The following is a 23,868-nucleotide window of genomic DNA, read 5'->3' as shown; positions in this document are numbered from 1 at the left end:
TAAAATATTCATCGCGAGTGACGTGTTCCATCTAAGCAGGAATATGCTATCGTTAGTCATGACACATACATAAATACACATACACACACACACACACACATATATATATATATATATATGTATTACCACAAACTTCAAACACATATTTCTATCTATATGCATCGTAGTAGTAGATATTTACAATACACGTGAGCACACTTCGATCATTATTCTTCTCAGTTTAAAAGAGTATCTTTTTCTTTTGCTTATTCTCGACAGTTATTATTCTGTAGCTCATCTTCTTTGTAAGTAAGAAAATAATCATGAATATGAAATTAACGAAGGTTGCAATAACGAAACTTACTTCGTTTATTATCGTGAAGATGCAGAAAGTATAAACACAAGATTCAATTATTTTGTTTTATATCAAAAGTTGTATAAAAAAAAAAAAAAAAGATAATATGAAAGATTTGAACAAAACAAAAAAATCGAACGTGGGTTAAAGGATGTAAAAATGTTTATATATATACGGTGTTGAAATAAATCGTAATTCTCTTTCTTACGCTAATGCGCGTTTCATGCAAATGCACCTTGGTGGTGGTGATGGTGGTGGTGGTGGGCCCTTTCGTGTGAGATAAGAGCGGCAAAGAAGCAGCGAGAGACGTTAAAAGGTCCGGCCTTCTCAACACCTCATCTTTTCTGGTAAGCCTTGATGATCTTCCAAACTGGTTGGCTCATTAATATGTGAAGGGTGGGTGCCACCTACTGGGCGGAGCAGCGGGTCATTGAAACAATGGTGTTATGACTAGATATCGTCAGGATATTCTACAGATTCCCCTCCTCTCTCTCTCTCTCTCTCTTTCACTTTTTTCTCTTTTCTATACTCGATTGATTCCATCGATGATCGATCGATTCATCTCTCTTGTTGATTTTTTTTCTTTTTATTCTTTTTATTTCTTTTTTTCCTTCGGTAACTAGCCAGTTCAGTAACTTTGTACGGTAACAAAGTTCGTGACCTCTTTGGTATTTCTTTTTATTTATTTATTTATTTTGTTGTTGTTGTGTAAATAATTTTAAATATTTTTTGTTGTTGTTTAAAGACGTTGAAAAGTTTATTTTTTATTTTTTGTTTTTTTGTTTTGTTTATTATTATTATTCGATATTTAAACATAAATAAATGTTATATCATTTAATTTTATTATATTAGATTATAATAAATTAATAATAATAATAATAATAATAATAAATTAATTATAATAAATTTTATAAAATAAATTATATAATAATAATAAATTAATTATAATAAATAATATAAAATTATATTATATTAATTAAAGATATAAAATTTATATTTAACTAAATAACAGCGGTGTACGAGTATTTAGGTGGTATTTTATATTATTTGGTGGTATTTTTATTATTTATATTATTTTTATTATTCGCGGAATAAAAAGAAAGGAAGGATTAAATACAAAAAAACAAAACAAAAAAAAATTAATATTAAAAGAAATAAAAAATGATAATAGATTTAAACGTACGCAAAGAGCCAGGTAAAAGGCAACACACCATTCTAACTGGGTCCCACCGAGGTTCTCATCCTCGAATCTCGATTCTCATTCTCCTTCTTGAGGAAGGGTAGAGTGCCAGTCATATATTAAAGGACCGTTGGGGACACCTAACAAGCTGGCAGGACACGTTTCCCAGAATCAGGCGGACCTGGGATGCTGTGACCTACCCTCTCTCACTCTCCCTGTAAGATTCTCTTCTTTATCTTTTTTCTCTACCCATCGTTCGCACGTTATCCATCTTTTTTCCTTTACCTTTTTTATTTTTATTTTTATTTTAATACCACTTGTAACAAAAATAAAAAAAAATAAAAAATTATGGCGAAGTTGAAGTTGATGAACGAACGCAATCGTCGTAATGAATTAGGCCAAGTTGTGACGAATGTTAATGCAACTTTTGAATTTGTATAAATTTCATTTGAATATTTTAATTATGAAACGAATATCATTTAATTATATTTCTAGTTGATAATTTTTTATAATAATATAAATTTATTATAAATAATAATTAATATATTAAATATTATAATTAAAATATTCAAAAAATAAATTATATAATTTATTATATAATATATATTATATTGTAATATTATTTATTATAATATTATATAAAATATAATATAAAATATAAAAAAAAATATAATATTAAAAATAAATATATAATATAAATTATGTATAATTAAAACATAATAATATATATTATAAAATTATTATATATATATAAAATATATATTATTATAAAAATAAAATATTCTCATAATAAATTTATGATAAATCGGTGTGTATGGTGTTTTACTTAATTTGAAAAAAAAAATAATATTTTAAAAAATTAATAGTACTTGATCAAATAAAAAATTTTTACATTCTATAAAAACATTTATTAAAAAGAATTGAGAAACCCAAGTTAGAAGAAGATAAATGTGTTTGTTCTACCCTTACCATTAGATATATAAATCAAAGAAGTAAGAAGTATCCTCTTATCTATATCCACACTTATCATTAGTAACATAAAGAAAAGTAAAAGAGATAGATAACGGTTCGGGGGTTTTATCTTTCGAACCTTTTTGCTTTTCGCGATGAAAAAGTCGGCTTGCGAACTCTAGAAGGGAAACAACAATTCCCCTTCGGTATTGGCCAAGCCAATAAATTAATCCGAAGCGAGTTCGTAGCGAGGTAGTAGTAAGCCTTCGTTTTCGGTTGCTTCCTAAAATACCCGAACGAGTTTACCAGAAATAAAAACAAGTCTTAATTAAATGAAACGGTCGTCGTCGTCGTCGTCGTCGTCGTCGTTGTCGTTGTTGTCGTCGTCGTTGTTGTCGTCGTCGTTGTTGTCGTCGTCGTTGTCGTTGTCGTCGTCGTGGTTAGCCGGACTTCGCCCTCGCTTTCCAACAGACTCCACAGCTCGATAGTTCCGCCATGTTCCTTTTTTATGTCGAATTTAGTACGCTGCGTTCCGGCTCGAGTTAAAGTAGAAACAAGAGTATGGGGGATGAGAATGAGGATTGGGGAGGTAGAGGTGGAGCTGAAGCTGGAGGTGGAGGTGGAGGTGGATCGTTTAGGAATAAACGTACAACTCGTATACTACTATTCGATTACACGAGAACACTCTTCGAGAAGTGTAACTTTATTATCATCGTATTACTAATCGCGTTTCATCTCGTACATTGTTAAATCAAATTTATTTGAAATCGTTTAATACAGCAAAAGATAGTATCGCATTTATTATAAATTGTATCACACAAAAAATGTTAATAGCTTATTCGTACAAAATGGTACCTATTTCTAATTACACGATGTTCAATATTATCTTCATCGTGTTTTTTGTTCGTAAATTTAAGTATGAAAATTTGTATTGTAAATTTATATGTAAAATGATATATTTTTATTGATATTTAATTTGATGAAAATTTGATAAAAAGAGAGAGAGAGAGGGAGAGAGAGAGAGAGAGAGTGAGAAAAAAGTGATTAAGTATAGAAAATTGTTGTTTTCCAATGTTAAATAAAGTTAGTTCCCCGCCTACACTTGTGATTGGTTCTTGGTCGTTGTTCAGAGGACTCCTCGTCGTGGAACTTCCCTTTTGCGGTCCCAGCTCAGGTAGCATGGTCGTAGTATCAGAAACACATCGTGTCTTACAAGAACTGTATCCGATAACACTATTACCCGAAAGAATTCACGCGTTTCTCTCTTTTTCTCTTTCACGATTAGAGTAGCTTTCCCAAATGCTCAGAGAGAGAGAGAGAGAGAGAGAGAGAGAGACCACTTACTATACTTGTATTATATACACAAACACACCAGCAGAGAATTCTTTCCTTCGTGCTTAATTAAGTCGACGTTTTTCGAATGAATCGATTTCTTATCCTCGGACATGTTTCTTCGAACCTTAGAAAGGTTTCAAAAAAAAAAAAAAAAAAAAAAAAAGAAATATAATTAAAAAACAAATATTATCTGATATTTGGTAACTTCGAGATCACGATTTGTTTTAATCGTGATTAATTTATTTTCGTGATAAGTAATCTAATCAAACGAATTGACTTTGATTAAACGAATTTCGTATGTAGACAAAAAAATACGAACGAACGTTATATTTATAATTGACGATTAGAAAGTATCGTGATTTCTAATTTATCCTAAATCCAGATTTTAAAACTTGCGTTGTTGTTGTTATTGATGTTGTTGTTATGCATGTATATGTTAATGAAGAAATTGTTCATCTTGTTCTTAATTTTACATTAAATTATAATAGAAAGTATTGAAGATTGAGAAAAGATGTACAGGTTTTTAGTTAAGAAATTATTTTCAACATTTATGTTTGTTGATTTCAATAAAAGTAGTTGGTAACGTCATCGGATGTTAATTTAATTCGATAGGATCAATGTGACAGTTCGATTAGATCGATGAGTTCACAATGAAATTTCGATTCGAGTCGCGTTCACAATCACAATTCCTCTAATCACGTCCTTCCTTCTATAATACGAGAGTACATTTATATATATATATATATATATATATATATTTAAAATAGATGCATATATGTGTGTATAAACTGCTTATGTATGCTAACACGCATTGATATGTTATATTACGCGCCCCTCAAATTATTTTCGGACCGATCGAAGCAAGCACGTGCTGTCTCGATCGACGTTGCGAGATTAATGATTGACGTTTTATCCTTGAATGTCCTTGCAGAAAAGCAACCTTGCTCGATGATGGCTTAACAATCTATCAACAGCAATATCTAATTATCTTCTTATGATTATTATCAACTTGGTATAAAATTAATTATACGTTTTGTTCCACAGTATTTAATTAAAAAAATTATTATTGACAATATTAATCATCTTTCAATGGTATATTATCGGTTGTTAGATACTTAATAATAAAAATTGTAATTATATTTGAACAAACTATAAATATCTATGTACAATAATTTTTTTTTCCAGTATCGAATTTAAAAATTATTGTAATATTTAATATATATTAAATATTTATATAATATATAATAGAAAAGCGTAATAATATAAAATTGTATTATATATAATATATATTATATTAATACATAATTATATTATATATATAATATTATTTTAATATTATAATTATTATAAATATATAATATTTTAATATTTTAATATTATAATATATAATATTAATATATAATATTATAATAATATAAATATATATTAATATATAATATATATTATATTAATATATATTATATTAATATATATTAAAATAATATAATATAATAAATATGTATATTAATATTTATTAATATAATATATATATTATAAATAACATAATATGTAATATTATTTTAATTATTAATATATTAGGATATAAATCATTTTTCAATGATGTATTACCGGTTATTAGATTCTAAATAATAAAAATTGTAATTACATTTGAAACAACAATAATTGTGGTTAAGTTTATATGATCAAGTGAGTTTATATTTAACGCAATTGAAATAAAAATAAAAAAAAAAATATAAAAAGGGAAGAGAACGTAGAGTTTGAACAATGGAGGATTAAGAATTCAGGATAAAAATTCTTACGATGACAGGTTAGGACCAGAAAGAAGGTAGGAGGGTAGGGAAAGGGTCAAGGGTAATGCATTCCGTGAGTTGACACTCGTAGCTGGTTCGAATGTTTCGGATTTTTTCTTCGTAGTCGACCTTTTGTCCTCTCGATGCATCTTATACCTCTCATCCTCCAACCAGCTGTATCCAACAACACGCGGTGTATTATAGGTCCACGGAACCTGGAGAAGACAGTGAGAAAGAGAGACAGAGAGAGAAAGAGAAAAAGAGAAAAAGAGAAAGAAAGTAAAAAAGAGAAAGAGAGAGAAAAGGTTCTTGCCTGTGTAGTACGGTTCGTGTTCTCGGTTCTTGGAATCGCTAATTAGTGTCCACCTTGTTTTATTTCCATGCCGCTCGTTCGGAGCCTTAAAATTGGTGTCCATGCTAGGAGAGACAACACCGAATAATCCTTCATAGGTTTAAACCTTTCAAAAGTATCCAAAAAGCTTCTGACTAAGATTTTTCATTAGTTTATTTCGATTCCAATTGGTTAGATATTTTATTTTTAATAGGATGTATTATTATATCTAAAGATTTAGAATGATCTGTAATATTTAAATTGTTTTATTTTTTTGTATTTTTGTGTTTTAATATTAATAGGTAATAAATATATTGAGTTGGTAACTAAGTCATTGAGGATTTTGTGTTTCATTTAATTATTTTTTTATAGTAAAGATCAGAAATTTTGCAGAAAAAAATATATTACATATATTATACATTATTATTATATTTATATTTATGTATATGTATATTATAATTTTACTATAATATTAATATATAATTATTTTTATGTCAATTAAATATTTAAGTATATTAAATAATTTAGATTTTTATTTATAACACTGCATGACCGATAGTAAAAGGCCATCAACAAAAACTTAACATTACCTAATTGAATAAACTTATATTTCTAAGCAAAAATGTAGAATTTTCATTCTTATTTAAAATTCGCAATAACTTAGTTGCCAATTCAATATTTTCTGTTAATAAGTTTCAAGATTTGTCTATCATTGATTTGAATGTAAAAATTAAATGTTTAGAAATTTTTCTTTTACATAATATTCAATTTTACATGTTAGAATAATATTGATTACATTTTTATTATATATTTCGTGTATATAATTTACTTGAAATATTATATGTTATTAATTAAGATAATTACGTTAAAATAATACGAAAATATATATTAACGATATCTAAATGAAATGAATTCAAATTGATCAAGATCTTTAGATAAACACACGCAAAACGATTAAAATAAACTAAACGCGAAATTTTCAAAGATAAGAAAAAAGATCGTTGATTATGTGTCTGTTCGTTTGTTTTTTTGTTTTTTTTTTTAAATATAAATTTCTTTTTAAAGAATCGTAATTACCCGGGTATAATTATCTCTCCATGGCGAGTGAGAGTTAGGAAGCGTGCCGGTGAGACTTTTATCGGTAGTTCTTCAACGAATTTCTCGAATGACTTACGTTTCTTTCGATCTTTCGCACCTCTTAGGAAGTTCTACCTCCTTTTCCTCTTCGTTTTGATCCACGCTGCTGATCCCCCCTTATACTGTGTCCGGATGAAACGGGCTTGATTCTTGGAATCACTAATTAGTGTCCTTTTTGGTTTCTTCTTTTCCAATCGGTGGACGATGAAGAAGAAGAAGAAGAAAATAAGAAGAAAAAGAAGAAGAAGAAGAAGAAGAAGGGATCCACGAACGGATGGATCCGATCTAGTAGATCATTGGGGTAGAACTCGATCCATGAGACAAACTGACGCCTTTTACGATACCAATCATTTGTGACGATAATTATGAGAATGGGTCTCAAGTTGAAAACATTTGTTTCATCATTCATTTTTAGGTTCAAATAAATTTAAAATAATATTTTTGATTAGTCTACTTTGAAAATTATTCAGACACGTGATTAGGAACAATTTTGTATGATGTTTAAATTCTTTTAAGAAACAAATTGTAAAATATCCCTAGTAGAACAAAATATTGAAAAATATTGAATATATGTGTATTTAATATTAAAAAAACTATTTAATCTCTTTTTAATATTAAATACACATGTATTCAATATTTTTCAATATTTTGTGCTACTAGGGATGTTTCTAATGTTTACACTACTCGTCATAGGAATGATTGTCTTAATTGATAGTTTCCAGAACAATTGTAAATAATTGTTTGCATATAGAAAATGATAAAAGAAATAGACTTGTTTTTTACTTTATAAAAAAAAAAAGGATTGAAAGTTGGTCTAGCCATAGGAGGACCATATGTCGTTTACCGACAATCCATGGATGTTTGCACGTTCCTTTACCAGGAACAGGACGACGATGGAATAAAGCAGAAACGTGACTGGCGCTCCTCGCGATTTACGTCAAAAGCGGCATCGTGAAACTCTCGCATACCGAATAACTACGTCGTCAAGAATAATATTTTCCATTTAAATTATTTGATATCTGATTGATCATAGATGAAATAATTGAATCTAATCGAAATACGTTTAAAATTATTTTCTTTCAACAAATTTCGTATCGTTTCTAAAAAAATCAGATAATTTTCAAATGACCTTATCTCCAATAAAAATTTAAAGAAAAAACTGACAAGGACTTATAGCGTATTTAAAAATCGTTCAGAAAATAAGGAAAAGAGATTCAGGAACGACGGGGTACAACGCGTTCCCACACAATTTAAAGGTACAATCTCTCGTTTAAGTAGCCATAAATATCATTCTGATGGAGAGAAGAGTCCGAGAACTTGGACATCTCACGTTTTAAAGTTTAACCGTGGCCCAGGCAGGCAGGTAAGCAAGCAGTCAGGCAAGCAAGCAAGCAAGCAGGCAAGCAAGCAAGCAAGCAGGCAGGCAAGCAGAATCTTCCTTACTTTGGTCCGCCTTCTTCTTTGAGTTTCGTTCTCGCGGTGATAGATAATGACAATTTCGCGTAAAGGGTGGACGACGATTGTGGACAATAACAACAACGACTGATCCTTTTAACGAGACGAGCAGAGAACAGTTGAGAGCACAGATGAGATGAGAAGGAGAGGGGGTGGTACAGTTGGGAGAAGAAAGGAAAATAAGAAAGTTGGAAAAGGATTTTGCTGTGTACTGGTAGGAAAGAGAAAGAAAGAAAGAAAGGGTTTTGGGGTTGGGGATTTTAAAGGGTTGGGGTGAATAGTGTAGTTGAGGGTGGGTGGGGTAGGGGAGCGTGTGCACGTCGAAGGCGGCAGAGAACGGAAGGACAATGCTGTGCTGGGCTTTCTCTTTCTCTCTCATCGTTCGCCGGCCCGCCAACAGGATAGCGCAGTTTTTTGCCCAATTGAATTGAATGTAAAACACGGCCTTACATCAATCTGAGCCGCGAGGCTGAGTGACCGGAGTGATTTAAGTATCGACTTCGCCGCGCCGGTCTTTAGAGCTTTCGTACGTGCTCTCTTCTCTCTCTCTCTCTCTCTCTCTCTCTCTTTCTTTCTCTCTCTTTAGGTATAGAAGACCATTGGGTGTAGTTGTAGTAGTAGTAGTAGTAAGCTGAGCTACTCTGGAATCGACGCGAACAACGCCGACGACGACGACTGTTGTTAAGTCGCGTCCAAGACCATGAGAGACCACCTTATTCGTGACTCTTTTTAATTCTTTAGCCTCCTCCCTCTCTTAAAAAGAGATTTCGATAAATTAATCTCGATAAATAATTATTTTAGATCGATAGATACGTCATAGGTAGATTTTGTTTTTAAATGGCGACGGTATTTCATTTGACTTATTCAAAATGATATTCGTGATTCTGTTTCTTTTTTGTTTTGTGTGACGAATGGAATGGAATTTGTTAAAGGATTAATCGTATAAGTGTTCATTTTCTAGAATAGAATGATCGATGAGTAGTTAAGAGAATTTATCGAGAATTGATAGCAAGCAAGAAGGGTGGAGTTCTAACAAGAGACTCAAGACCTTCTTCTCCTTGTGAGTATCGGTTGGTTAGAGGACACGTCTGTTGCTTTCAGAGAGAAGAGAAGACGGAAAGACGACAAGTACCTCTCAGTAGAGTAGTATCTAACTACTCTCTTGCTGACTGGTATGGTAGTTTACGCTTATAAGGTCAGATTACCTTAAGTATGTAGAACGTTTTTCTACGATTGGAATGCAAGACTACGAAGTCTTGTAACTCGCGCGTATAGTCAGTCTCTCTCTCTCTCTCTCTCTTTCTCTTTCTCTTCTCAGAAAATCATGAATGTACCGCGAGACCATCGTGGTCGTCGTCCTCCTCCTCCTCCTCCTCCACCTCTTTCTTCCTTTTCGTCGTTTTCGTTCTCGTCAACGTCGAAATTACAAATTATAATTCACTTGCAGTTGAACGTAGTAGATGTATTTATATATGTGTGTGTGTGTATATATATATGTTGTGTGTACTTATACTACCTACACTTAGGGCCACTTAGGGACTGAGCGACGTTCCATCGATCGGACAAATTCGTTCGAATATGTAATCGTTTGTTTGAATTAGGAAAAATTTCTCTCTTAATCGAACATACATGCTATGTTCGTTTTGTTTCCCAATGTTTATTGATTTTCAGTGGACACGATGATAAGAATCAAATGACCAGAAGAAGAAGAAGAAGAAGAAGAAGAAGAAGATTCGCTAGTAGTTTTGTTGGTGATGGTAAACGATTCAATTGTAAATCAAGAAAGAAGAATTCTTAAAGGGTCCCATGGCAAATGTGCTAAACGTTAAAAATGAAGTTGGGTCAGCACTATCTTCTATTTTAGGCGCCCACTTTAATGGTTTAATGTAATGTTCCACGGTGACAAACTTCCACGGGCCGAACAACATTCTCCAGTTGACATTTTTCCTTTTTCGCGTCGTTCTCATCGTCTTCGTCGTCGTCGTCGTCGTCGTCGTCGTCGTCGTCGTCGTCGTCGTTGTCGTCGTCGTCGTCGTCGTCGACAAGAGTGCCCTTTTGTTTTCCAGTTTCTCTTTCAACCTCCCTCACACAATCTTTCTTTCCTATTTCTCTCTCGATTATGCAGGAACGACCTTATCGATGGTCCCTCCTTCTTCTTGAGAACGCGTTTCATGGATCTTCTTTTTTCTTCCCGTGGGAAGAACACGGATACTTATTTCTCGAAAACAGTGAACGTCGAATTAAAAAAACAAAAGGAAACTAAAAAAAAAAAAACCAAAGAACTGTCAGGATGTTATACTCGAGTTAATTTTCTTAAAAATAATTATCTGCCTCCGTGTATGTGAAATTTAATCACTTCTTTATGACTAACGATATATGTCGAATAAATAATTAAAGAAAGTAAGAAATAAAACTATAAGAAAAAACAAACAAAAAACAAGAAAAGAGTTAAGAGAGTTTGGAGAGACACTCGGGACGCCCCAGGTGCAATTCGACTCGCGAAATCGGACGTCCCCGTGCGACGGCTTCTTCCCCTTTTCTTTCCCTCCCTCCCTTCCCTCCAAACTCCCACCCCCACGGCCCCTTTTTCGCGCAGCAGTAGGAGATATAAAACCCAGGGGTGAGAGGTAGGGGCGTTCTCGCGCGCAGAACGCGTACGAGGACTCCTTCGCGTACGTTCTCACGTACGTCCCCGTGCATCTTAGGGAGAAAGAGAAAGAGAGAGGGAATGAGAGTAAAAGAGAGAGAGAGAGAGAGAGAGAGAAAGAGAGAGAGAGAAGAAGGTGGGTATATATACCAAGGGATATTCAGGTATACCAAACCGTTGTCTTAAGGCTACCATATATTACGTCTGATGCCATGGGGTTCCAGGGTCCTCCTCGTTCCACCTGCGCGACTTCGGATCTTTCCTCCTCCTCCTGATCCTCATCCTCTTCCTTCTTCTTTTCTTGGCTACTCCGAGGATAGACTGAGATAGAGAAAGGGAGAAAAGAAATGGAGAGGAGAAGAGAGCACGAAGGGGTCCCACAGGCCCCGTGTCGTCGCGGGCATTCCTGGAGCTGATTTTATTTGTAGGATGTCAACCAACCAGTCGGAGCCAACCATGAGAAAGAGAGAAAGAGAGAGTGAGTGAGTGAGTGAGTGGAAGGGACATAGAATGCGAGACTTGTGTAGGGCGTGTGTGTGTGTGAGAGAGAGAAGAGAGGTGGTGCATGGTACCCTGACCGGACCCGGAGCGGACAGGACCGAACGGCAATTAATTCCCCTTTAGATTTATCGTGTCTAACTTCGACGATCGGACCCCGTGGATCCTATTACCCTCGTTGGGTCCTCCTCGATGATTTCGAAGGGACTTCTCTCTTCTCATCCCTCCTACTTTTCTACCTTCTCCTTCGCACGGACCATCTCTCGTGCCAATCACTTCGTCGCTTCCGCGACGATTTTACCATCCTTTATTTTTCTAATCTCTATGCTTGTCTATGTATGTGTGCTTACGTTTATTTTATTTTTTTCTTTATTTTTAATCTATGTTTCACATTCTTTTATTCACTTGTTCGTTGATACTAAAAATATTGTTGGATTAAACTTGCGAATCGTGAAGGTGTTGTTGCATTTCATTTATTAAGATAAGAATTGTTTAAAGAGAATGATCATGTTATTATACATTCCAAAGTGTAGTTTTTGTGTGTGTGATCATGCCAATATGTTGAATATATGAAACGCAATTCCTAATCTTAAAGTTGCTTTCACTTTTCCATAAGACCCGTGGGTCAGGATAATGCAGTTCTCTGTTGTTGTTTGAGAAAACTCGTTGAATAAATCTATTTAATTGTACATACATGTATACGTAATATTAGATTAAATGCATTTGAAGTTACGATGCATACTTTCGAAGAAATATGATATTACTTTTATTTTTCAAGGAGTGGGGACGTAGGGTTAAGGAAGGAGTACTAAGGATAGGTAATAAAGAATTAATTGGTCCCCAAGAAGAGGAGGAGGAGGAGGAGGAAAAATGATATTTCGATCGCATACAAAGTATCAGTTCATTCGAATCATTCTCGGTTAGCGAATCATGTGCTGAATCGTTTAAGAAAGCCCCGTTTTCTTCGACCTTTCGTTTAAGAGAGAGAGAGAGAAAGAAAAGGAAAGAGAGAATATTTTTTTGCGGTCAGCATGTGGGATAAAATGGAGAATTCTCAAACTCACGAGCACGCATTATTACTTGGCGTTGTAACGCATATTCGTTGGTTGTAGGTTGGTACGTGAACTGAATTGAGAGAAGGGAACCCAACGTTGTTGTTTCTCATCGTTGAAATAACACGCATACGCGATTTATATCCCTCTCTCTCTCTCTCTCTCTCTCTCTCTCTCTCTCATTTTCTGTAAGGGTTTAGTGCTATGTCATAAAAATATTCGTATATAAGGATAATGTATAATATTCATCTCGATTATTGTACCTTGTCGATCGGATCTGGGAAGAAAAAGAGGTTGACTAAGAGAAACAGAGATAGAATGCGAGTGGCTACCGTCTTTGATTATCAAGAAGGCACATTTTTCTTTGCGCTCGGTTTAAAAGATGCGGTCGTCGAGATAAGAATGACCGAGGATCCTTCCCGCTAATTTTACCTCCGCGCGAGTTTACGTCCAAACGCTTCCAATCTTTTCCAATTATACATCCTAAGGATGTGTGCATGGAAAAAGAAGAGACAGAAAGAAAGAAAGAAATAAACGAAACAAAATGAAACGAGAAGGTTGTTCGTCGGATGATAAATGTAAGAAGAATGCGTTACTTAAATCGAATAGTTTACTTGATTCAATGAACACGATGGAAGAAAGTTCTTTTTCGGTTTGACGATACACCAAATCAAAATGAATCAGATTATAATTAAAAGAAAAACGAAGAAATAAATTGTCATTGGAATGGAAAATTAGAATCTTCGGTTAGTGTATTTTCTAAGCACGCTCGGTATATTCCATAAGGCTGTAATGGTTGGTGAATTCTACTCACGATCCATAGATCGTTGGGTGCCATCGTGGTAGCTGAGACTACCCGCTGAGAGTCCCAACACTATCGGTCTTGGATCAGCCACGGATTTCAGAAGCTACCAACTTCTATATATATATGATATGTGTGTGTTTGTGTGTGTGTGTGTATGCATCCACGGCATTTATGTGGGTTTATGTTAGTGTGCGCGGTGAGAGTCTTTACGGAGACCCCCTGCTGGATCAGCAGAACGCGCGACCGTTGCCGAAGATCCGTCGCGAAAAGAAAGAGGAACTAACGTTCGACCTTTGACCTCACCTGGACACCGATATTCCTTTCTTCAAAGACGAAAAAGGCGTAACGTTGCTAGGAGAAAGAAGAATTCAACAGACATAACATTTAACTATTTATAGATAGCACTTTAGAAGGATATTTTTCTGGATATTACTAAAAACTTGGTAGACATGTGTGTATAGGGTTAAGCAGTGGAAAAAGGGGGTTATGGGTGGAAGAGGAGGAGGAGGAGGAGGTAGAGGATGAGTCCACGTTCCCGATGAAATATCTGGGATTTCTTTCATGGGGGGTGTTGTGCCAAGAGCACGGTTCCTCTCTGTTTTTAGATCTATCCCTTTCTCTTTCTTTCTATTGCCGCGATCTATCGACCGGTCGAAAATCGGAACCACCGCATGCGAGAGAGAGAGTTGGTGGACGTTGTCGTCGTCGTCGTAGTTGTAGTCGTAGTCGGCGCGCGAGAGGAGAGTGTACGGGACCCATTTATCATACAGGAAACAATAGGAACTGGCAAAACACGTGCTTCGCGCGCGCTCTGTAAAACCGCCAGAGAAAAAGATAGAAGGAGGGTGTGGGTCAGAGAGAAAGGGGGAGGATCGAGAGTAGTATAAAAGAAGAAGAAGAAGAAGAAGAAGAAGTAGTAGTAGTAGTAGTAGAGGATGCTAAAAGGGTGGTGGATGGAGAAGAGAGCTGGTTCGAGATACATAATACGACCAGGCAGCAAACGAATGCAAGCAAAAAGACACACCGAGTCCTCTGCTTGTTCTTCTTCCACCCATAAGAATGAGAGAGAGAAAGAGAGAGAAGAACTAGAGAGAAAAAGAAAGAGTTAAAGGGAAAGAACGGGGGAACGGGTCTCCTTCATTTGTTAAAACAATATAACAATTCATTTTTGTCACATCCACTGGCGAAGGCCTTTTATTGTGATGGGACCCCGTCCTCGAGCGAGCTCGGAATTGTTTCACCGATGGCCAAACTATTGTCAACTCCAGTCCCATTCTTCTTTCAGGGCCGTACGATACTTCTTCTAGCTAAACCACCATGTTATTCTCGGCTTCTTAGCTTCAACAACCCCTTTTCTTGTAATCTTTGACTCGTCGGATTTTGTTGAATGTTGTTTACGTCTAAACACTTTATTATTCTTTAAAGATTTGCTTTCTGTTCCTTTTATTTTGTGGTACAAATAATGGACAGACATCAAGGTGTTTTTTCTTTCTTTTTCTTAAGATGCCCTTTGAAATCCGAGTGGTTGCAATAGTCTCGAATGTAAATTCGTTTCTCGTATTAACATTGGCGGTTAAGTTAAGCATAAGGACGGGTCAGGGCCGAGACGTTCGACTAACGTCACGCGACTATACCTTCGGACACGCGAGACTTTGTGGTTTGTTTTTTTTATCCTTTTTTTATTATTTTATTCTCTTCTATTCTTTTCTTCTTTTTTTCTTTTATTCCTTTTAGGCTTATCAGTTGGCCGTCAAAGGAAAAAAAGAAAAAAAACCAGTTGAGCTTTCAAGAGGGGTAGGACGATATCTTGGGGGAGTAGGATGTGTCCTTATTTTTGGAAAGTTAATTAACGAGCTTCTCCCCTTTCCCCCCTCTCTGTCCAGTTGTGTGTTGTAGTTCTTTGCTAAAAAAGCCGACTTCTTTGAGGTACCTGATATATTTCAGCCAGGGTGTGCTTAGCTTAGGTAGGTCGTCAACAACATTACTGTTGTTGTCATCCTCTTGGATCGGCTGTTTCTTAACTCTTCAGACAGACAATTTGAAGTTTACGAGACCGTACGACGATTTTGCGTTTAGAAAATGTCCATTTGCCTAAAATATGTCGAAACATATGTGAATAATCCTTTAGACTAAACCTATTGAAATGTTCGTTTTTTTGGAATATCCCATTTGTGTATGTATGTGTGTGTTGGATGCATTCTCCTAAAGTTTAAGAGCGACGATAGATTCGCAGCGAGGGAGAAGACCATTATGGATGAGCGAACTAAAGCCGGTCTTCCTGGTCCCTGCCATAAGTTAACTGCCACCGGTGGGAGCCGGCTCTTGCATGAGAGATACTCAAGACGGCACACATTATTTACATATTTATACATTAAATGTTCACCCCTTGCTACGCGCCAGAAACACTGTGAGAGAAAGAAAGAATCTTACGCGAGATTACATCTGCCGATAGTTTTGTTAATAAAAATCAAAAAACAAAAAGAAAGAGAACTACTAGAGAGACTAGTTGTCTCCCATCTTGATTAATATCCAATTAAAATTGTATCAATACCTAATATAATAATAATAATAATAATAATCAAATTAATTAAACAAGAAACTGGTTAGAACAATGTTGTTGACTTATCGAAAAAAAGGGGTTGCGTCAGAGTTGGAAATGGGGTGGATGGAGGAGGAGGAGGATGGTGTTGAAGGTAGAAAAGGTACGATCCATAAAGAGAAGTTGTATATTATTCAGGTGGCTACCGTGGCCTTGGGAAAGGCTGGTCTCGCGATAATACGCGTTAACGACTTTATCGCGTTCTAACTGCTTGCAAGCTCGCCCTCGATGGTGCTGTGTGCCCCGACCCTGCAAGCAAACGAGGAAGGAATTATCGATCGAAGTGGCCGAGCGGTCGAGCGAATAGAGAAACGGGAGAGAGAGAGAAAGAGAGAGAGAGAGAAAGAGTACCGATGGCGTCCACGATAAATCTTCATAGTTCCTTCTGACACGTTTCACGTGGCCACCGAGCGTTATCTTGGGGGCCGCATGAAATATGTCGGAAGCGCTTTTCTTTCTCCTCGAATATCGCAAGCTCACGCTCGTCGACGTTCGTTCGAGAAACGAAACGGTCCTCTCACTCACTCCTTTACTTTCTTTCTTTCTTTCTTTCTTTGTATGAACGTACGAATGGATAGGTAAAAAGAGAAAGAGGGAGAAAAAAAACACACACACATATAGCAGAAGAATGGGGAAAAAAGGAAAGAAGAAAACATAATACACGTGAGGCTCGTCTATCTCGCGAAATGACGGATCGATGATGCATTAGTAACGACTTTATCCTTTTGGACGTTATCGTGAGCCTATCGTCGCCATTTTTTTACGCTCTACTCGTTCACCCTGCGTGTTTTCGTTTTACCTTGCACGAAGGAAAGGGGGGTATGGATATCTAACAACGTAGAGTGAAATTAAACTCACCAAAGACTACCGGGGTTTCCCTTTGTTGACGATGACGATGACAACGACGTAGACATACATGGTTGTTAATTTAAACACCACAAACGATCAAACCTAATCCTCCTCCTAGTAGTCATCTTATTGTTAATCTAAATTATCGTCGTTGTTGTTGTTGTCGGGTAGCGATAAAATTCAGGCAGCTAAAGAGTCAAACTAAGTTCCTTTAAGATGGTAGTACCCCGTTGATATTTTCGTATGCGATCCGCGGGGGCTCACAGTCAAAACGCGCCGACCGTGTCGCGCGAGTTTGACTCCATCCAATAAAACACACACCAAACTCTCTCTTTCTATCTCTCTTTCTCACTCTCTGTGGGTTCAGCCAAAACTCTCCTATGACTAACTTTCCGCCGTTGGAATTCCATAAGAGAAAGATACAGACACTGACGGGGGTATCACAAAGGGACCGCTAACTGACCGCCACCAACGATTTAGGCTTACCAGCTAGTTTGCTTAACTCTGTGTGCTTCGAGAATTTGCGAGTTATTCACTCGAGGGGTAGATCTCCCCTTGGGGTCCCTGTTTTAGATTCCGATATATCATAGTTATAGTTTTTGTAGTTTTATGTTTAGGTATGGCACCTGCTTTCATTTCTTATTTTTCTTTTCTTTTTTGTCTTCTTCTTCTTTTTATTATTTCAATGCTTCGTAATTTAATTGAGCGTGTTTACGAAGCGTTGAATTTAGGTGGCAAAGTACGTGCGAGATATCTACCTTCCTTCCTATCCAACATAATTATGCAAAAACACACTGGTTGGGGTCCACTAACAGGGGATGAAGAAAGAGGGCAAGTATCAGATTCGAATCGGCCAAGATCAAAACAGCGCAGACGGCTCGGACAAATTGTTGGATTTATGGATCGGTGGTAAGACGAGGAAAGGGGTGAGAGACTCGTAGCTTCTGCTTTTGTTATCGTTAAAATCTCCGTAACTTCTGAGAAGAAGAGGAGGAATAAGAAGAAGGAGAATAGGAGGAGGAGGAGAAAGGACTGGGGGAATGTAAAATGTCTGTTAGTCATTGTCTCGATTATAATCCTAATGACAGGAACACGAGACGTGAATATAATTTGTATTCAAATAAAAAGGTTAGTTCTAGTTTTGACAAAGTTCAATATTTTTTCATATTTATTTATTTAAAAAACAAAATAATTTATTCATTATAATATATCGAGTGGGTAACTAAAATAAGTGGCTAGTTAACTGGCGCTTTGGTTCGACGAAAGGACATTAAATTTCCAGTCCGAATCGTGAAATAACTGTTGGAAGAAATTTTCTACATTCTTAGTAAGGGCCCCAAAAAGGAGTGGGTTTGTGGTATGGGACAAGGCATAAGAATGCGAGCTTCCATATATTAACGTCGTACAGGTTCCTCTGAGTTTCGGACAAGGTGAGTCATGTCCAGAAAACGATGTCTCGGAAATAGCAGCAGCAACAGCAACAGCAACAGCAACAGCAGCAGCAGCATCAGTAACAGTAGGATGGGTTCTCAGTATTAAGGATATACCATCAAACGAAAATGTACGAAAGCAAGATGGTAGGAGTAGGATTTGAATATTTTGGTTGTACTTTGGGTCTACTTGGGTCTACCATTGCAGACCCAATAATAAAGAAAGATAATCCCTGTCGGCAAACTCTTCGACGATAGAGGAAACTCCTCTCATGAGCCATGGAAAAGGACGTTTAGATTCCTATTTGCGATTAGACGCCGCGCGTACGCGCGCCTTTCCTACGTGACAAGTTTCTCAAATTGCGGATAGCGAAGAAGTCCATCCAGATCGGCTTTCCGTACTCAGCGAACGTCCTCCATTGACCTTTAACTACTTTACATCACAGTCGATTCAACACTTCGATAGACACGTTTTATTCAAGTATCGTTTCTTCCTTCTTTTTTCTTTTTCTTTTTCTTTTACTTATTCTTATTCCAAAGAAAGTAATGAATGAATGAATCTTGTTCTATTCTTTTCTATACATTTGATGATAAATATAGGATTATTGAAGGATATTGTTGCACTTAACTGAACTGTATCGAGACTCAGGTTTGCTCGTTTGCTTGCTCCTCTTTTTCTTATTTGCCAAATACAAGGTGGTCACGTAGAAACAATCGTAATTACAAAGCCAGGCCATTGGGACAATGCGTTTCTCGGCATGGGGCAGGTGGTGTCTTTCTTACCTCCTTTCATGCACCACCCTGTTAGCGATGGCTACGAATGGCGAACGATCCGTTCGATTGGATCAAATTAAAATATGTTTATATATAACGAATTCACATATAAAAGAAAAAGAACCTATACTTAAACAAATCCATCTAACGATTTAATGAACATACATTGTACAAACTTTGCTAACTTTGTCTAGCACAAATCATTTAATATCACCTACATCAATTTTATCTTCAACATAATCTCTTATCGCATTCTTTGATCATTCTAATCTGCTTGGAACAAAAAAAATGTGAAAAATTTCCTGGAAGGCTTCTGGTTCGAGTTAGACAGATCGATTTCTAACTTGATCGTTCTTACACGTTGCTAAGATTGCGAGACACATCACGCACGTGGTCCGAGAGATGATTCAGCGAATAGTCGAGCAGTCTGAAAGGCAAAGAAAAAGAGAGAGAGAGAGAGAGAGAGAGAGAGAGAGAGAAAGAAAGAGGAAAGAAGGACCACAGGTCGGCGGCGCGTAAGTCCTCTAGGGCCTTAAGGGGCCCGTTTCTCGCGCATTGTTTCAGACCCCCGCAGGGCCGTAGCCTCGCGAGTCATTCGGGAGAATTAGTTCGTCCACGGGGGGTTCCTTGTTACGATGGCCGAACCTCCTCAACTTCATCCCTCCCTTCCTTCTCCCTCTTACCCCTTTTGATTCGTTCGAGATATGACTATGCTTTCCTCCCGCGCAAAGAGGGGTCATCGCGACACGTGAGAAACTTTCATCTTGTCTTTTAATTCAATCCAATCCAATCCAATCAAAGTTTTGTTTAACGTTATTGTCATTGTCTAGGATTTTTCTCAAATAAATTTAATTCTTCTCGTGTTATTTATTATGAGAATATTTATTGGGTCTTAAGGGGAAGAAAATTAAATGTAGATGAGACAGAGAGAGAAAAAGTTTATGTTTGAATATAGTTTACATCGAGTGTAAGCAAGCAAGTATTCCTTTATACTTGTAGAAGGAAAGTTTGTAACATGCAGAAGAAGGAGAAGAAGCATCGGGCTTGTTCGGGTTGTAATTTGAGCGTTTAGCGTTCGTCCCCCGCGGGGTAAGATGAGATTCGATGAATTCAAAGTCATTCTTGTAAGAACAAGAGGAACATGGTATAAACGATTCCAACAGCATGCCGTAGTTGCGTAATTCTTGGTTAGGAATGGGCATTAACTTTGGGATAGTTGTGTTGAGAATTCTTTAACCTATAGATTACTTTCTTTTCTTTGGAATGCTGATAGAGGAATAAAAAAGAAGAGAACAGAGAAAGAGAGAGAGAGAGGAATTGGTGTAATACTTTGATTTCAAATCACAACCCATAGGAATATTTAATTACGAATGAAAAGAGCCGGTACACTTGGAAGGACAAGTCGAGGCGTGAACGACATGGATGGGGCGTTGATTTGACGACACTCCCATCGCGAGTATTTTGCTCCTTTCTCAAACCAGCCAGAGGAGAAAACTTGGGACACGCTTGCATGCATGCATGCATAATGCATAATACGTCGTAGCTCTTCTTCCTTCGGCCTTCGGGTTCTTTGCATCGATGCTTGTCTCTTCCGTAGCTTCAATTTTCTATTGCGTCGCGACCAACTTGAAGTATCAATGATCTTTTCTTTGTTAACCCTTTGGCACGCGAAAACTTTTATTTGTTCGTTCTTGTTCTTGTATTTTTTGTTTAATGTGGTATTTTATAAAACAATCTTCAAGATGCATCCATAAAGTCGGGTAATGTACGAAACAACGGGTCATTCTGTTACATCCCTTCACTTTTCAGCCCTTCTCTACTTATTAGATACAATATGTTTGCAAAATTAGCATAAATTATGTTGTGTATCATTTAGGAAGATAGCTGAACCACTACTAGATCTAGAGTTAAATATATTTTTTGTTTGAACAATTAGGATAGCAAATATATTCGTAATAGTTGTGTAGTTCATGTTTGCTGAGAGTTAGTCAAGGATTACTCGTGTTACAAGAAAATCGAGGAAGGTCGAGAAGGATATATTCTCGATATCGATGAACCGACCGCTATGGCTAATTAATTAACCCTAATTATCAATAATTGTTCGTCACTAAGGAACGACCATTATCAGATATCTTCCTCCTACTACTCGGTTAACCTGACCTACAACCTGGATAATTCCAATTACCGATCTTGCTTCCTTCCTTCCTTCCTTGTGGCTACTTACTATCTTTACTTTAAACTCTTAAGAGAAAAAGAAAAAGACAGAATGAGAGAATGAGTAAGAGAAAGACTATTCTAGGTATATCTATCTCATCTAATGTTCTTTTTCTTATTTTACTTCTATACAAACACACACTTCAATAGATTTTTAAGGTAAAGAGAGAAAAGGATAGGGTTTAGGGTGCTTCGTTAAATCCGGAAAAGTTAAACCGGAAAGGAAAAGGGCGTTGAAAACCTGGTGGACGTCTTTCTACGTTTGTACGTTTATCGATAGAACGCAAAAGCGATCAGAGTAATCGATCGATGTGGTAGCAATGGTGGATGCTGTGTGCTCACCCACCAGAACATCCCTACTGGCTACTGGCTTCTTCTTCTTCTTCTTCTTCTTCCTCTTCTTCCTCTTCCTCTTCTTCTTCTTTTCTTTCCACGAGCAGATACGCCATCTTCTCTTTCTCTTCGGGGTCTCTCTCGTCGAACCTGGACTTGATCTGATATCTCCTAACCGCCTCCATCGACTATCATTCTCCCTCTCTCTCTCTCTCTCTCTCTCTTTGCTTCTCCGTTTAGTTTCCTTCCTTCTTTCAACTCTTTTGCTCCTTGCTCTCTTTCATTCTTCCGTTGTTTTTTTTTTCGAATAAGCACGATTTCTGTCGCACTTTATTCTTCACTTACTCTTTCTTTATTTCTTTATGTTGGTGATGGTATATTATACGTGTATGTAATACATTTATCCATCTATCCTATCCTATCCTATTCCATCCTATCCCTGTCCTCGCATTCGGCGTGCGAGTCCTCGGCTTCTTCTCTCCACGGTCTCTGAGTTCTCTTCGAAGTTATGCCGGGGTCAAGCTCGAGGCAAAGTCACGCGGTGATCTTTTAAAAAAAAACACCAAGCCTGATTCTGAGCTAAATCGTTAGCATTCTATCTCGTGATCGAATAGGAACTATTCATTTATCAGGAATTAAATAAAATCATACTCTTTTTTATTTTTTATTTATCCAATCTCAAAAGCTCAGCAATGTAAGATTCTTATTCAGTTTTTATGAACTGTTCAGTTCTTATTCAGTTTAATTGTGAGTTGAAGACAATATTCAACATAGTCGTAAAGAAATTGTAATGTTTTGCGTTGTATAAATTCATTTTTGTCAAACTTTTCTAAAAGGGTTTATGATAAATACAGTTTTTTGATGAATATACTTGTCATTTATCCTTTGACAAGTATACTTATCAATGACGTTTAACCAGGTTGAAACAATATTTGTAAGGATGCGTAGGAGAAGGTCGTCTCGTAGTAAGAAGGAGTCCCCTGACAGGTCACGTGACAGACGGGAATAGCTATCCTCTTTACGGGGTGGTCCCATGTCAAGTAGGATTCTCTTTGGAGAAGAACTCGAGGAGGAGGAGGAGGAGGTGGAGGAGGTCCTCTGACACTAAAATAGACGAAAAGATCGGCCAACGGGAACTACTCACGTGGAATCGCTAACGAGCCCCAAGCGAACACCTGAACGATGGATAAGATGGATGAATGGTCCTGTTTCGGACAAGGGAAAGCAACTATTCTTTTATTTCGTTTTCTTTTTTTTTGTACACGAGAATATTTTACATAATATTTCATTAGTTTCTCCCTTTTTTTACGTTACTGGATTTTTCAATTATATATATATATATATGTATACAAAATCAAGATTTTCTTCGTTGAATTGATATTTTTTTTCTTCTTACTTTTTCTTTAAGATTCTTGGAATCGAATAGAATGTAACCAAGCGAGCTAGCTAGCGAGCAAGGTAGAAAGAGTTGGAAAAATAACAGCACAAATTGTATTTGATTTTGTCCCAACGCGGTAGTACGTTACACGTGTTGGACCGGCATCGATACGATCTTCGCTCGGTATCGATTTCACAAAAGGTCCTCTCTCCTTCTTCTCTGAAGCAGCGTACACACACACAAACACAAACACCCCCTATCCGTTCTCCTCCGGGTACCTCGCGTCCTTTCCTTCCTGTCGACGAGCACCGAATTACTGGTTCCTTTATCGATAACCGATCCACGTACGTTTCCTCTTCTGAATCGTAGAGAACTAACCATTCGAAAACATACGTTAGGGTAGTGTACACACGTGTATGGATTTATTGTAGATGATATTACCACCGGGTGAATCTAGGAATTGAATTTCAACGAGTTACCGACTGACATTTGCTTTTTGTTTTGTTTTGTTTGTGCAAACTATTTCAAATAATTCTTACCGAGAGAACATTAAGAAAAAGAAGTTCTATCTAAAAGAGTAAGAGAGAATGAGAAAAGAGAACAAAATGTAAGAGTGGATAGAAAGAAAAGGAAGATTTGGTTCCCGGTAGGTAGGAAGAAGAGTGCGCGCGGTCCTAAAGTAAAGGTAGTTCTTGCCGGAACGCATGTCCCCCGGTTGTTCGACCATTTGCTCGCATCCCGTGTGGTCCATCGATGTCCCCATTGTTTCAGGCAGT

General features: G+C 36.6%; 2 long non-coding RNA genes across 3 annotated transcripts in view; one reads left to right on the top strand and one right to left on the bottom strand.

Annotated features, from left to right (window-relative positions):
• LOC149032534 (uncharacterized) overlaps nt 1–23,868 on the top strand; it is a 116,146-nt gene that overhangs the window by 8,920 nt on the left and 83,358 nt on the right. The gene's annotated exons all lie outside the window — the stretch shown is intronic.
• Nucleotides 5,421–11,005, bottom strand: LOC149032535 (uncharacterized). Of its 2 annotated transcripts, none has more exons than XR_016176575.1 (3): nt 6,999–11,005; nt 5,904–6,007; nt 5,421–5,805 (listed from the first exon to the last, which is right to left on the bottom strand). It is a non-coding gene; the product is annotated as an uncharacterized LOC149032535 (long non-coding RNA). The 2 variants fall into 2 exon arrangements; XR_016176576.1 differs by having other exon boundaries at nt 7,096–11,005.

Source organism: Polistes dominula, unplaced genomic scaffold (assembly GCF_049000335.1).
Source record: "Polistes dominula isolate Pdom_NZ unplaced genomic scaffold, Pdom_raw_medaka contig_23, whole genome shotgun sequence".
Classification (NCBI taxonomy): domain Eukaryota; kingdom Metazoa; phylum Arthropoda; class Insecta; order Hymenoptera; family Vespidae; genus Polistes; species Polistes dominula.
This window is presented reverse-complemented; position numbering and strand designations above follow the sequence as displayed.